The following is a 15,952-nucleotide window of genomic DNA, read 5'->3' as shown; positions in this document are numbered from 1 at the left end:
CACATACATGATAAACATATATTTTTGGAAAAGTGTGTGCCTTCTCTAAATTTTCATTTATTCTGGAAGGTTGCCTTTACATATTTTCTTATTAATTTATGTCTCATTATAACCCAATTTTAAATGCATAACATTGTTCATTTGTGTATTCCTTCTCACTTGCATGGTTTCCAATAAACATTGTGAAAGATTATTCCATTTTATTAGCTTTTTTTCAGAAAATCAACTTTCAGACTGTCAGCTCTCTCTGTTGCACTGTTTTCTGCTTCATTAAGTTAGTATTATTTTATATTCTTTCTTCCTTTATGTTTGTTTTTTCTACCATTCTAGAAATTAGCTCATTAGTTTATAATTTTATTTAAATTTATTTTTAGATTTAATGTTTATGTATGAGTGTTTAATCTGAATGCATGCACGTGCACTGTGTGTGTGTGTGTGTGTGTGTGTGTGTGTGTTTGTCAGAGTGTTAGATCCCCTAGAACTAGAGTTATATATGACACCAGGTGAGTTCTGGGAATTCATTCAAGCTCCTCTGCAAGAGCAACAAGTACTGCTAAACTCTAACATATCTCTCAAGACCCTCTAACTCTTATCTTTAATGTAAATTTTTAATACTATGAATATTTTCTCAGGAATTTTCCTTGATTTCATATGTTTGCACAAGCAGATTTTCTCTCTGAGACCTTGGCACACACAGCTCTAAATGGCCTTTCTCCATCAAATCCCTCCCCTCAGAGTTCAGGGAACCCTGAGGAAGAGGATGCAGAGGAGTAAGGAAGCCACAGGGGATGGAGGACCCAGGAGAACAAGGCCTTCTAAATCAGCTGAGCAAACCTCATATGTACTTACAGAGTCTGAAGCAGCATGCACAGGGCTGACATGGGTCTGCACCAGGTCTCATGAGTGTGTGTGTGTGTGTGTGTGTGTGTTTGTGTATGTTATAGCTTTCACTTTAATATTTTTATGGGGTTCCTGAGTATGTAAACGAGTAGGTCTCTGAATCTTGTGTCTTCTCTCAGGGCTTTTTTTCCTACTGTTGGTTTGCCTTGTCCAACTTCAATGTGATGATTTTGTTTTATCTTATTATTTTTGTTTTATTAAAATATAAAGTTAGATACACATATTTCCTCACTGTAAATATTTTTCATTGTTTTATGAATTTTTAACCCATGGGTATTTATTTACATGCACATTTTAATTTTTTACAGAAGTCTACATATTTTTAAAACATACACTCTTCAAAATGATGCTACTGATTAAGAAAATATGATTTGTAGTGAATATACTAAATCAGAAATAATGAAAACTGTCTTATGGCCTACTATGTGAGAATTTTAGTTAACAGTACATGATAGATATTCCCTAAATACTAGACATAAGGTTTTTCACTAAGTTAAATTTATGAATCATATCATACAAACCTTTGATAAGAGAGGTTGCAAATTGTGCCTAGCGGATCAAATCTAATCTACTCTGTGTTTAGCATGTAAACTGTGGTGGTTTGAATAAGAGTGACCCACATAGAATCACATACTTAAATGATTGGTTCCCTGTTAGTAGCACTGTTTGCAAAGGATTAAGAGGTGTGGCCTAGGAAGGGGGTGTGTCATTGGAGATTGGCTTTGAGGTTTCTAAAGCTCATGTGATTCCTAGATAGCTCTTTAACTCTGCCTAGAAGTTGCTGTCTCAACATGTAAGCTCTCAACTACTGCTCTAGTGTCAGGCCTCCATATCTGATGCTGTGCTCCCTCTACATGATGGTTACATACTAACCCTATGGAACAGTGAATCCCAATCATAAGCTTTCTTTATATGTGGCCTTAGTCATGGTGCTTTGTCACAGCAGGAGAGAAGGAGCTAAGTCAGAAGCTAAAAATAATTTTATGGCAAATGCAGATTTTGTGATACATGAAAACAGTAAGATATTGAATTTCATCATTTATAAATAGCTTTATTGGGAATAGCCATGCTCATTCATGTATACATTGTTTAAGGCTGATTTTATACAACATTGGTACATTTATGCAGACACATAGTCCACGTAGTCAAAAATATTTACTTTTGGTATACTTATAGAAAACCATGCATTGGCCTATATTATTATCTCCTTTTCTATTAATTAATCAGTTGCTTCTAGTCAGTGAACTAAAGATTATAGATTCAGGTGTTTCTCCCTGTTATTTAAACAATTTTTCCTTTATATTTTTTGGGGTGATTTCAATTTCATAGTAAACTGAATTCTCAGTCACTATGTAAGAATACTCTTTTTCAGCATGCTTTTAAAATTTATCTTTAGGGCTCATTTTATCTGACAAATAGTATAACTATGCAAGTATTTGCAATGTGTATTAGTATTTGTCCAATAAACTTCATTCTGGCTTTTATTTCTAGGGTTTCTACTTCTCTTATATTTGAGGCAACATAGAGGGAGGGGTGTAGTTGGAATTTTTCTTTGGGCTGCCTTAACTTATGAGTATTCCACTATCGCTTTTAACTTAATTTAAACTGTTTCTATTCATCTATGTTTTGCCTTGGGGCTTTTTACCATTTTTCATTCTGTATGTCCTACTTTTCCTGCTTCCTCCATGTCTGGTTGGCTGGCCCCTTGCAAATCTTTTTCTTTCTTCTTATTTTCTTTCTTCCTCAAGCCTAAATTGCCTCTGCTATTTACTCTGTCTGGCATGTAGCCCTACCTATACATCCTCCCTCACAATTGGCTGTTCAGATTTTTATTTGACCAATCATTTGCCTTAGACATGCAAGGTACAACAGCAATAGACTTTACATAAACAAAGGCAACACATCTTTGCATAGTTAAACAAATGTCCCAAAACAGACGGGGCATAAATAGCACTAAAGATGTTTGAAAAAGTCATAGGGAGACATTATTTTATATTTACATAAAGTCAGGCACATATAAGTGTATTTATCTATGTCTATATCTGTATTTATCTATAAGTGTCTTAAATGAAGTCACTACACTTGGTGTGAAAATATTCCCCCAAGAGTCATAGACTCTCTAACAAAATTCCCAGTGCTAGGCATGGGACACATCCTTCTGAGTTGTTTGTCAGGGGAGTTCAAAAGAATCCTCAAACAATATAGGCTACTTCTATTTCCCTTACTTGTGTCTCAGACATAGTATATTTTAAAGACCAAAAATGAAAATCACTGTGTTGTCTATTTGTTAAAATAGTCTATATTACTGTGACTGTTGATATTCTGCTATTTTTTCACAAATAGCTTCTTTTTATGCTTTAATATTGTGCAATTTTATTATTCTGTGCATAAGTGCTTATTTCTTTTTTGTGAAACAATATATGTATATGTATGTGTGCATATATGTACACATATAATTCCTCATGGCTCTGAAGATTTTGCAATTTTCACCTTGGTATGATTTTTCTCATAATCTCATTATTTCTTACTTTTAGGATTCTGAGTACATATATAAAACATCCTGCTGTTCTGTCCTCCATGTTTTCAATATATCTTACATTTGTCTCTATGTAACACACTTTGACAATATGCTCAGATTTTTCTTGTAGCTCATGAATCCTCTCTTTATTCTTAATCTTCTGTTAAATCCACCGACTGAATTATTTTCTGAAAAATATATTTGGCTCTCTGAAACCATAATATTTTAAAAATTGAATGTTCACTTACATTCACGCTGATGATTTTTCTTTAACTATTTTTTATACTTTTTAAATGTAAATTTAATATATTTTATTTGATAATTACAATAAATGAAGTTCTTAAAATTTCAATTCAGATGTTTTGCTATTTTTGTGTGTTTCTCGGTTTATGTTCATGAAGGCTTTATTTATGGGAGTCCTACAAAGCATGGGTTAAGATGAAATGCTCCCCCCAAAATAACTTAGCTTTGCATCTTCCAAGAGTCTTCTGATAAAGCCAGTTTCTAACCGTTTTAAGGCAACTCCTCTGTTTAAAGTGTCTATAGTATCACAAGGGCAGGCTTCTAACTATACAATTTTACATCTCACCAAGACAGATTAGTTTGTTATTTCATTTTCCTTTGTTCATGGCAATATGCCTTTGAGTCAGTCGTTTCTCTGTGGCTATAATTCTTTTACAGATTGAGTGGGCAGCTGCAGTCTGGAATAACTACCATTAATAAATAAGGTTTCCCTTACTGAAGTCCTTTACATGAATTTCAAATTGTATGTCTGTTAAAATGCAATACAGCAGTTTAAGAAAATATAAAAAAGATTCCCTCCCCAGACTAACAACTTCATTGTTAATTTCTGGTGTTGAATTCGGGGTGGGGGTTACCCTGGTTGTTTTATTGAATCCTTTTAAAAGCACCTATATTTTGTTTAGTTTTTATTTTTATCACTTTTTAGATTTAGCATTGAAAGCAGTGAGTTTCACTGCGATAATTGAAAACACTATATTTCTGTCAGCCATCTTCTTTAGCCCTTGGCCACTCCTACTTATTCCCTTCCTTGGCCCAGGAGACACCTTTCTACTTACATGGCACATGCATTCTACTATTCTCTTCTTTCCCCTCCCCAGCCTTCCCCTCAAGACCTTCTTTTCTCATATTTATCTTTTAACTTCATGACATATATGCATATATACACATATATGAACTACATATATACACACACAAAATAAAACTTAAGATCTACATATGGTAGCAAATTTGGAGTATTTGTATTTCTGAGACATTCAACATCATTTCCAGTTCCATTTCCTTTTCTAAAATTGTCAGGATTTCATTTTTCTTCATATCTGAATAAATTTCCATTATGCATATATTCCATATTTTCCTATCCATTCATTTGTTGATGGACATATAGGTTTGTTTAATTTCTCAGCTATTGTGAATAAAGCAGTAATAAAAAATATGAAAATAACTGCTTGGTAGGGTATAGACCAAAAATTAAACAGGAAAAGAAACCAAATCATCAAATCACCTAATGAATTGAAAAACACAGCTTTCAAAATGAGAATCATAAATATCCAAAAATATTTTTTAAAATTTCAGCATCCTTGGCCATCAGGGAATTAAAATGTTTTTGAGATTCCTTCCTACCTTAGTCAGAAGCTATGTTTTCAATATGAGTGCTACATGTCTTTCATTATTGATAAATACTTTATCATAAGGATCTCTTGGGTATCTAGTTTGTTACACTGTTCAAACTAAGATACTTCTACTGATTCTGGTGGAACAGTGTATAGCAAGTTATTTTCTGTTTTTCTTGAATACACAAGAAAGGAATCTTTGGAATAATGTACTGCAGAATTCGGGCATATTTTGAGGTAAGGCAAAGGAGGTTGATTTTCTAAAGCATTTCCTTAGATTATTCTTCTCTTTGGCCTTCTACCAACTAACTTTGAAAGGTCCCCAAGGCTACAGAAAGGATTATTAATGAATTATTAACCTAGGCCTCAAATACTAAAGAGGCTTATAGCTATGAATTTCATTTTTTTAAATTAATGAAGCATTCCTGATTTTATTGTCATTGCCTGAGATCTATTCCTTCATTGAAACATATGCACTAGGGATTTGAGGTAAGATATTTAAATTCTTCATGCTCCACTGCTTTCAAATATAAGATAACTCTAAATTATTTTGTGTTTGATTTCCAAATAATTAAGTGAATTGCTCTTATAAAGTACTTAGAACAGTGCCTTGTACTTGACAGTCAATAAGTTTGTCTCTTTTATTCATTTGCCTTGATGGTCAGCCTTAGTTTGTTTTATTCAGGAATGAATATTGTGGTTGCTTTGAAGAACTAGTCAAGTACAATCGGGGTTTGACTGTCCTGCAAGCATTCTGGGAGCTGGTGGAGGCCAGGAAACAGGACGCTGAGAGTCTTCAGCGGCCCTGGATGTGGGCTGGTGTGTAGAACTGCCCCAGGCTTTCTTTCCTGTGTCAGATGGCATCATGAATTCCTCCCTCACTCGCCACTGTGGACAGATCTGCTGGTATCAGAAGCCAGGCTTGGCTGCCATCAACGATGCTATGCTCCTGGAAGCCTGCATCTACGGCTGTACTACCTGAACCTCCTGGAGCTCTTTCTGCAGAGTTCCTAGAAGACAGAGATCTGGCAGACCCTTGACCTCATCACAGCAACTCAGGGCCACTTGAATCTTGATAGATATACTGAAGAGGTACAAACCTATTGTCAAGTACAAGACAGCTTTCTATTCTTTCTACCTGCCTGTCGCAGCTGCCATGTACATGGCTGGCATTGACAGGGAGAAGGATCATGGCAATGCCATGAAGATCCTGCTGAAGATGGGCGAGTTCTTTAAGAACCAGGATGACTACCTTGACCTCTTTGGTGACTCCAGTGTGACTGGAAATGTTGACACTGACATCCAGGCTAACAAATGCAGTTGGCTGGTGGTTCAGTGTCTGCAGCGAGCCAGTCTTCAACAGCGCCAGATCTTAGAGGACAATTATGGGCAGAAGGACCCAGACAAGGTGGCACAGGTAAAAGCACTGTATGAAGTGCTGGACCTGCCGGCTGTGTTCTTGAAGACAGTTGCAGCCACCTCCGGACCCTCATAGAACAGTACTCTGCACCCCTACCCCAAGCCATATTCTTGGAACTAGCAAAAAAGTTCTACAAGCAGAAAAAGTGACCTTGAGATTGGAAAGGCTTGGAGGGGAGATATCTTAATAAATTATTGTACAAAAAAATTTAAGTAACATGTACTCATGATCAGCTCTCATAGATCATCAAAAGTACCGACAAATTTATTGCACACTTGCATGTACACACACACACACAGAAAGAGAGACTGACCCCTAATATTATTGTGACATTTGATGTACAAATTAATCTCATATATCTAATATATTTATCCTTATGTTTTGTTATTTACATAATCTTTTTTGTCTTATATAAAATTAACTTAAAATTAAATTCAAAGAAACCTTGTCAAAAATGTTGTGTAGATGTATAGGAATGCTGGAAGAATCATAACAAAATGAGGAAGCACTTTGTTTCTCTCCTGATCTAATTTAGATTTCAAACTTAATATTGTCATTTATATCCACTCATATACAGACCGATCTATAGAAGGTAAGGGACATTGCAGATATGTTATTTGGGTCCAGGAGCATGGAATTTATTTGCTAACCCTAAGGGCTCAACAAGATCCAGTAGTGATTCCTAAATTGGGGTGGTAGGTAAGGACACTGACCCCCATTATTGTCGGTGAGAAACACCTAGATGTCAAAATGCTTTCCTGAAGTGTGCTGGACATGCTCAGCATTCCTGAAGGAAACAATCTCCTATTATGCAAATACTATTTCTATGAGAGATGCAATTGCATATGAGTAATGGTGAAACCTCTTGGTTGGAAGAGCAAATGTGTTAACTACTGCCCTAAGAATATTCTAATTTTTTATAATCACAATAATGTGAAGATGATATATTTTCATAACTTTTAAAATGCAAAGACCAACACATACCTACTAAAACCTAGAAAACACAACTGTATCTTGGTTATGGCTAAAATGATCAGAGTTAGCACAGTATTTCCTAACTGGTAAGTAAGAGCTACACCACACCAAGATCTTTGGGCACTTTGATTCTGACAAGACAGACATGTATAAAGAAAATAGCACATTCCAGTGATAAAGAAACCTGGAAAGCTAGTGAGGACATTAAAAATGATCAAAATAATGCCTAGTATTTGTAAGTACTATTACCCAGAGAGAGAGAAAATTCAGAAACACTCATTCAACAGCTTTTTAAGGGAGTAAATTATTCTTTCTCTTGCCTGTAAACTCTTGAAGAGAAAACCTTGTATCACTTATATTTTTAATAACTAGCTAATAAAGTAAATTCATAAATGACTTTAGTATCCATGAAGCACATTTTCAGTGGGTATGGTAGAGACCTTGGCTGCCAGTTTCCCATGTACATTGAAGTATCTTCAAAATCATTAAGGGGTTGTGGTTAAAGACCGAGTTAACTGCATCAATGTTAATTGCCTAACATTAGGAGTAAGCATGGTGTTTAGAAACATAGCTAAAGCAAGTCAAACTTCACCGTTCAGCTCTGGGCCCATCACAGCTTGAAATAATTCTTGTCCTACTACTGCTATGAGGACCACAGTGACAGGAAACAAGAAGAAACACAGCATTCATTAGCCTTCAAAGCCAGATGTTTCTGTCAGTAAGGTTTCTAAGAGGCCAGTGGTATTTATTTTCTAAAGTAAGTTGTCAGGTGGTAAGCACCTAAGAGATGTTCAATAAGCCAATTCTGAACTCACTCATTCATTCATTCATTCATTTACCTAGCAGATCTGTGCTGGAAACGGAGGACAAATGGGACACTGCATTATAGCAGCAGGGAAGATCAGAGAATAAAAAAGCAAGCACGTAAGATAACCTCAGTTAGTAATATGTTCCATGTGAAAACAAAACAAAATAATGGGATTGAGAGTTCTTAAAGGGATGGGAAGTGGGAGCTACTTTACCTAAACTTGTGAGTAAAGAACTCTCAAATGACACAACAATGGAGCTACAAGGAGTTGTGAAAGATATCAGAAATGGAAAAGGAGTCAAGTCATGCCAACAGAGCCAGGCTGACTGACAGTAAAAGCAGTACCATTCCATAAGGTGGATGTAAATGTGATTTCCAACGACTCTAAAATCTGAAAAGCAAATTTGGGTCTTTGTTCAAACAACATATTTAAAATAATGTCCCTCAACCGAAGAGTGGATAGAGAAAATGTGGTACATTTACACAATGGAGTACTATTCAGCAGAAAAAAACAATGGAATCCTGAGATTTGCAGGTAAATGGATGACACTAGAAGAAACCATCCTGAGTGAGGTAACTCAGTCACAAAAAGAGAAACATGGCATGTACTCTCTCATATATGGATTTTAGACATAGACCTGGGGAGTGCCAGCCTACAATCCCATGGCCAGAGAGTCTGGGAAACAGAAACTTCATTTAGTGGCTGATCGAAGAAGAGGAAGACTCCCTCGATTAAGTACTGAGCTGAACTCAAGAAAGCCAGTAACAGAGAGGGAGGACTGATGACCAAAGGGATTAAGACTGGGCTGGTTTAACCCCCAGAAACAGCTGACCTGACAAAGGTTAACTCTTGAATCCCAGGTATCAGCCTGGGAATCCAGCATGGGACTGATCAAGACCCCCTGAATGTGGGTATCAGTGAGGAGGCCTTGGTAATCTACTGAGCCTTGAGCAGCAGATCAGTACTCATCCCGAGTATACACATGGACTTTGGACTCCCATCCAACAATGTGAGGTGCACTCTCACCCTGAACTCTTGGGGAAGGGTCTAGGCCCTGCCCTGTATGAAATAACAGACTATGGACACCCCCATGGTGGGCCTCACCCTCCCTGGGGAAATGAGGGGATAATGGGGGGGTTGGGGGAAGGGCACGGGAGTAGGGAAGGGAAAGGGAGAGGGACCTGGAACTGACTTGTGAAGCATCCTTGTTTCTAATCTAAATTTAAACTGAAAAATAAATACAAGAGACTAATACAGAGTCTAACTACATGAAATGACAAACATGTAATATTCATTCAATAAAACTCCAAAAGAGGTCAAAAAATCTGAAAAGCAAATTTGGGTCTTTGTTCAAACAACATATTTAAAATAATCAGCAAAGTCCCAGGACCCAAAAGGTCAACTTAAACACACAAGCATGATCAGACTCCAAGGAAAGAATGTTTGACCCCTAGCTATTTTTCTGCGTCTTTCTTCTAAGCCTACAGATGAGCAAGTGAGGGGACACTGTAGAGAGAAGCACAAGTAAGAGACACCCAGATTTCTCTGATTTTTCTTACAATCATCAAGACACTTTACAAACTTTTCTATACCCTCTCCTTTTTCAGTTAAGCACAAAACATTTTCTCCTTTTCCTACACTGTAACATCCTTTTGAGAATTTTGTTTCAAATACAAGCAGTCAACATATGAAGTGATATCACAGTCATTTGTATCTTCCTTTCCAAAACAGAGTCATAAAAGCACAAGGTTCAGGAGCAGCAGTTGCTGAGCTTTCAAGTTTCTTTTCTCTCTCCTTCTGCTGTGTTTGGTTGCTATGGGAATCCAAGGCAAAGTGGCACTCAAAGCTGAATTGCATAAAATCAATGGAAACCCCAGGTGTGAATGTAACACTATGAAGTCTGTAATCTGTCTTGCAAAACTGTAATTAGGTACTTGGAAGGAGGAGGTGGAAGGTAGAATGTGAAGGGGGGAGTGAATGTGGGAAGAGGAGGAACTGGTGGAAGAATTAGAGGAAAGATGAGACATTACCATTACAGTTTTGATTCACATGTTGCAATTAGCCAGCATTTGAATTTCTGAACTAATAGATAGCTATTCACTCTCACTTACTTCACCCCACCCCCCATGCTCTCTTCTCTTATGATCATCTGGGTGCTTCATTTAAGAAATCCAAAGAATGAGGCAAGATCTCCTAAGCAGATTGGGAGCATGGGGGAGGGGAGAGGGAGCTGGAAAAAGAGAGGGAGAGAAAATGAGGGGAGAGGAGGACATGGGGAGCAGGAAGGTTGAGTCGGGAGAAAAATAGAGGACAGCAAGATGAGAAATACAATAATAGACGGAATTATTATAAGTTTGAGGCACTAGTGAGATTTCCAGAGATCTACAAGGATGACACCAACTGGCAAACTAAACAATAGGGGAGGGATTACCTTAAATGCCCTTCCCTGATAATGAGTTTGACTACCTTGTATGCCATCCTAGAACCTTCATACAGTGACTGATGGAAGCAGAAGCAGATACCACAGTTAAACACTGAACTGAACTCCTGGAACCCAGTGACAGAGAGGGAGGAGTCATGAGCAAAAGGCTCAAGACTAGGCTGGTGAAACCCAGAGAAACAGCGGACCTGAACAACGGGGGTGCTCTTGGAACCCAGACTGATGGCTGGGAGGACAGCATGGGACTGATCCAGACCCCCTGAATGTGGGTGTCAATGAGGAAGCCTAGACAATCTATGGGGCCTTGGGTAGTAAATCAGCATTATCCCTGGCATACAAATGCACTTTGGATGCCTATCTCACAATGAGGGAAGATCTCTCAGCCTGGACTCTTGGGGAAGGGCCTAGGCCCAGCCCTGAATGAAATGACAGACTCTGGAGATGCCCCATGAAAGGCCTCACCCTCCCTGGGGAAGGAGTAGGGATTGGGTGGGGGTCTAGGAGGGCTGGTGGGGAGCAGGGGATGAGGGAGGTAGTGGGAGCTGGGATTGACATGTGAAGCAAGCTTGTTTCTAATTTAAAGAAAAAATAAGTATACAGGAAATGTAAACCATATGAATTCCAAAGACTGGATGGTGATCTTGTAAGAAAATATTTAGGGAAGGTTTTGTACAGATAGTAGCACCTAGAGGTTTCATAAAGGAGAGTTTGAGAAAAGAGGGAGGCAGAAAAAGGGTCCCTTGACAAAGAGATCAATATGAACAAAAGACAGACACAATATGGGATTTCCCCAAATTGCAGCAAGTCATCATTGGTGACATCTCAAGACAGATGGTGTGCTGGTTAATACCACTTGTCCACTTGACAAGTTCTAGGATCAATTAGCAAACAAACCTGTAAGGGATGCTTGTGAAGGAATTAGTAGATTAGGTTAATCCTGTTAACAGTATTTACTCAGAATGAATGCTAAGGAGAAAACCAACTGAATAGGAGAATGTGCCTCTTTCTGCTTCCTGCCTACAGATACAATGTAGCCCATCTGTCTCAACCCCAACCTTCTCCACCAAGATGGACTGAATCCATGTGAACTCTAAGCCCAAACAAACCATTCCACCTTAATTTCTGTCTTTTCTGGTACAGCAATGAGAAAAGCAGCTAGTACAGATGGCTGTTATCTGTTTTTACACATAGTTACTGCTACACCCACACATATGGTTGGTCAGCAGTATTTATAGGCACTGATCTGTAGTTGGTACTCCCAAATGCAAAAGAAATTATTTAGGCACTTATTCAAAAGAACCTACATAATATTGACCAAGGAACCATTGTTCCTGGTAGTCTTTAACTATTTAAAAACAGTATTTTATTAATTTGGGGGGAATTTCATACAATGTATAGTGATCATATTTACTCCCCCTCCAGCCAGCTCCTCCAAGATCCACCCCTAATTTCATACCCAACTTTGTGTTCTATCTCTCTTTTTCTCTTTTTCTAAACACATCCAGTTCAATTTGTGCTTGGCAGCCCTTTAAAAATGTCTATTCAAAAAATGTATCTCAGCTTTCACCTCGCTCAGCACAAATCACTAACTCTAAATGTCTGCCTAAATAAGATGCTGAAAACCACGTGACCCATCTTAGAATAAAATTCATTTTAGAAACCATAAGGAACCATCTCCAGTCTGGGAATCCTAATAACACGTGTTATGAGAAGACTTACAAACTAACTCCACCTGTATTAACTGTTAAGAACTAGCTTAGAAATACAAAGAAGGGTTGCTGAAGAGGATTAGCAGTTAAGAGATCTTGCCTCTCTTGCAAATTATCAGAGTTTGATTCCTGCATCTGTGCTGGTCAGCTCATGATCTCCTCTAAGTCTATCTCCAGGGTATCTGATGCCCTCTTTTGGTCTCTGAAAGCGTCTGAATGCGCATGATGCACATACACACAGATACACACAAATAAATAGAAAATAAATCTCAAAAACAAACGAAAAACATATGTCAGTCTATTTTCAGATGGGCCAATGTAAGCTGCAAAGAACACAGGCTGACACAGTCATGCTTCACTAGTCTGAGGAGACAAATTAGATATTCTTTGGAATTAAAAAAATGGGTCACAAAGAAAGAGATGTTTCTTCACCTAGTCAGAAGGTGTTCCAGTAAAGCAGTTGTTAGTGACTAACAAGATGATTTGTCTTAAAACCTCTTTCAGTCAGAGAGTGCTCACATACATCCAGCACTTATTTGCAGCTAATTTGAAGATGACCCCATGAGAATAAAGGAGACCCAAAATTCTCATGATAAACCAGTAAGAGTGCCCACTCTGTCAAAGGTGCATATATTGATGTCCTTACCTCTAAGTGAAATTGATTTAATCTGTCATGCTTGTTAGCTTAGTTTTTACCTCTAGTTTGCTAAACCTGAGATTTCTTCCCTCTGATGCTCAGAGTGCTCAAATGTTAACAAAGATATCAGGTCCCTGATGTTCCAAACAATAACGATAAATAATTGCAATAATGTCTTGGCATCTCTCCTAAGGGGGAGCCCAAGGCATGTGCCAGCTTTCACTTATCAGTCTTTACTGTGTCTAGCATTCTAGAGTGGTAGAAAGCCATTTTTAGCAGGGTCTTCTTATTCAGTGACATCAATAAATCCTTATAATCCAGAGCAATATCTTCCCTGCCTTTGTGATGAAGTTTACAAAAGAGTTCATAGGATGCAACTTAGAAACAATCCACACTTGACAGACATGAATTATTTAGACAGTAATTGAGCAATCACTACATCTAGGTCACAGGGAGTGAAATACCAAAGCTCCAATGCCTAATACTAGGACCCTCTCAATTTCTAGCTAGTCTAATAGGATATTTAGACCCAATGGCATACTCCTGATATCCTAGACATAAAAAGAATTTCACTAGGCTCTTTTTACCAATTATGTCCACAGACAATGTAGCTTAGTAAAATTTCTATAAATTGATATCAAGGACAAGGATTGACTATATAATTTGTGGATCTCACTATAAAACAAAAAGGCCTGATCCTTTATACAAATCCCATGTTTTGTGACTCATCCAAGCAAATAGGAGACTGGGGTAAGAGGATTTCTGTGAGTTCAAGATGAACCCAGACTACATAATAACTTTTAGGCCAAACTGGGCTACAAAGTAAGACCTTGTTTCTCCTACACACATACCTACAAGAAAAGAATTCCAGGCAGAACCAGAGCATTAGCCCAAAGGTCTTCATAGGTTACACACCTATGGACATACCTAAAGAAATAACATTTTCTAAAGAAGCTATAGGAAAATGAGGGGGGACCTGAGTATACTGACACAGTATTAATCCCAACACTCAGAGGCAGGTGCACCTATGTGAGTTTGAAGACAGCCTGGTCTACACTACAAGTTCAAGTTCCAGGACAGTCAGAGCTATATAGTGATATCATGATTAAGAATAAAAAGGAAAGCCGGGCATTGGTGGCACACGCCTTTAATCCCAGCACTCGGGAGGCAAAAGCAGGTGGATCTCTGTGAGTTCAAGGCCAGCCTGGTCTACAGAGCGAGTTCCAGGACATCCTCAAAAACAATACAGAGAAACCCTGTCTTGAAAACCCCAAGAAAAGAATGAAAAGGAGACAGAGGAGGAGGAAGCCAAATGATAGACATGCAATAATTTTTTACAATGTAGAAATCAAGATCTTTGATTCTAAGATATTATTTGAAGAAAAAATGCCAAATAAAAGTGAGATATTTTACTACTCTGGTAGTGGATCACTATTTATCCCTGGCATACAAATGGACTTTGTGAGCCCATTCCAAGTGGAGGGATGTTCTCTTGGACTGGGCACATGGGGGAGGACCTGGGCCCTGCCTGGGATGATAGGACAGACCATAGGGATTCCTCATCCTCCCTGAGGAGCAAGGGAAGATGGGATGGGGGGATGGTGGAGGCAGGAGAGGAGGGGAGGGAGAGGGAGCTAGGATTGACATATGAAGTAGACTTGTTTCTAATTTTTTAAAAAAGAATCTCTCTATGTAGCCCTGACTACATTAAATTCACACTGTTACAGTCTCAAAAATGAGATGTTTCCATGAGTCTTGAAATATAGTCCTCACAGTAACTTTAAAATGTTATATTTTATTATCAGGCGTTTTGGGTATTTAGAAGTAATAACATAGTTTCTCCTTCTGCATCTCAGCCCACTTCCTAGTTTTATGTCCACAAATTGCATCATGCCTTGCTTGATATTTCCTCAGAATGGGTCTCCCTATCCTGATGTAATCAATAGACAAAGCAAGCCAAATTTCCCCTCCAATCTTAAAATTTCTTAAAGACATCTCCTCCCTTATTCATAGGTGCTGTGCATTCAGAAGAACTCCAGGCCTGGAGCTTTTCTTATTTCCCAGTACAATTCCAAAACATCAGTGATTGATAGACCTGAAGTCTCTACTCATTAACATACACACTGGTAAGTTTGGCCCCTTAGTTCCTCCTACTTCATCCAAGGGAAATCACTCTCAGTGCACCCTGTAGGACAGTTCACTTTCCACTACCATCATATCTTAACTCAGCAGGAAGAAATATACATGCAAAAAAGGAAAAATGAATTTCTTTAGAGCTTCAGGGGATTTTTGAGCACCTTTTGGGCAAGCTGCCTCTATCCACATCAACTAGTTTTTTTTTTTAATCCTGCAACTTAAGAATTTAGTATATCAGGATACCTGAAGCAAGCCCAAGAACCAAGATTCTGACTCCATGAAAAAACATCTAGGACGATGACTTAACAATTTTTAAGTCTATGAACTTCTGGTCAAATTAAATCATGTGTACAAATGGAAACAGCATAGTAGAGCATAGACAGAAGGCAGGGTATACATGGTTAAGTGGGAAAGCCTTGGTCACTGAATTCCTCCTAATGCTACTTTCATAAATTGCCTAAATCACTGAAGAAAGTCACATACTATCACTTGAACATTCTCTTTCCTAAAAATAGTGAAAGTGAGTCCTAGAGAAGGTGCGTTATCTAGCATCATTATCAATATACTGCTGTAACTGCCAGATTCCAGACTGCCTTCCTTCATTCAGCATATTTCATGGCACATCCTACCTACCAAGTCATCCAGAATTCAAACAAACAAACAAACAACAACAGTAAAAAACACTCCTCAAATTTGCAAGTGTTGTATCCCAATAAATCAACTGTAAGCTGAAAATTCTTTGAACACATGTGATATAGAATATGCAAGCTTAGC

At 38.0% G+C, this 15,952-nt stretch overlaps 1 protein-coding gene and 1 pseudogene across 1 annotated transcript in view; one reads left to right on the top strand and one right to left on the bottom strand.

The window, feature by feature from the left end:
• Il1rapl2 (interleukin 1 receptor accessory protein like 2) overlaps nucleotides 1–15,952 on the bottom strand; it is a 1,115,671-nt gene that overhangs the window by 755,101 nt on the left and 344,618 nt on the right. The gene's annotated exons all lie outside the window — the stretch shown is intronic.
• On the top strand, nucleotides 5,903–6,621 carry LOC101832555 (annotated as a pseudogene).

This window comes from Mesocricetus auratus, unplaced genomic scaffold, assembly GCF_017639785.1.
Source record: "Mesocricetus auratus isolate SY011 unplaced genomic scaffold, BCM_Maur_2.0 Super-Scaffold_100003, whole genome shotgun sequence".
NCBI classification, from domain to species: domain Eukaryota; kingdom Metazoa; phylum Chordata; class Mammalia; order Rodentia; family Cricetidae; genus Mesocricetus; species Mesocricetus auratus.
The sequence above is the reverse complement of the archived record's forward strand: the minus strand, read 5'-3'. Positions and strand labels throughout refer to the sequence as shown.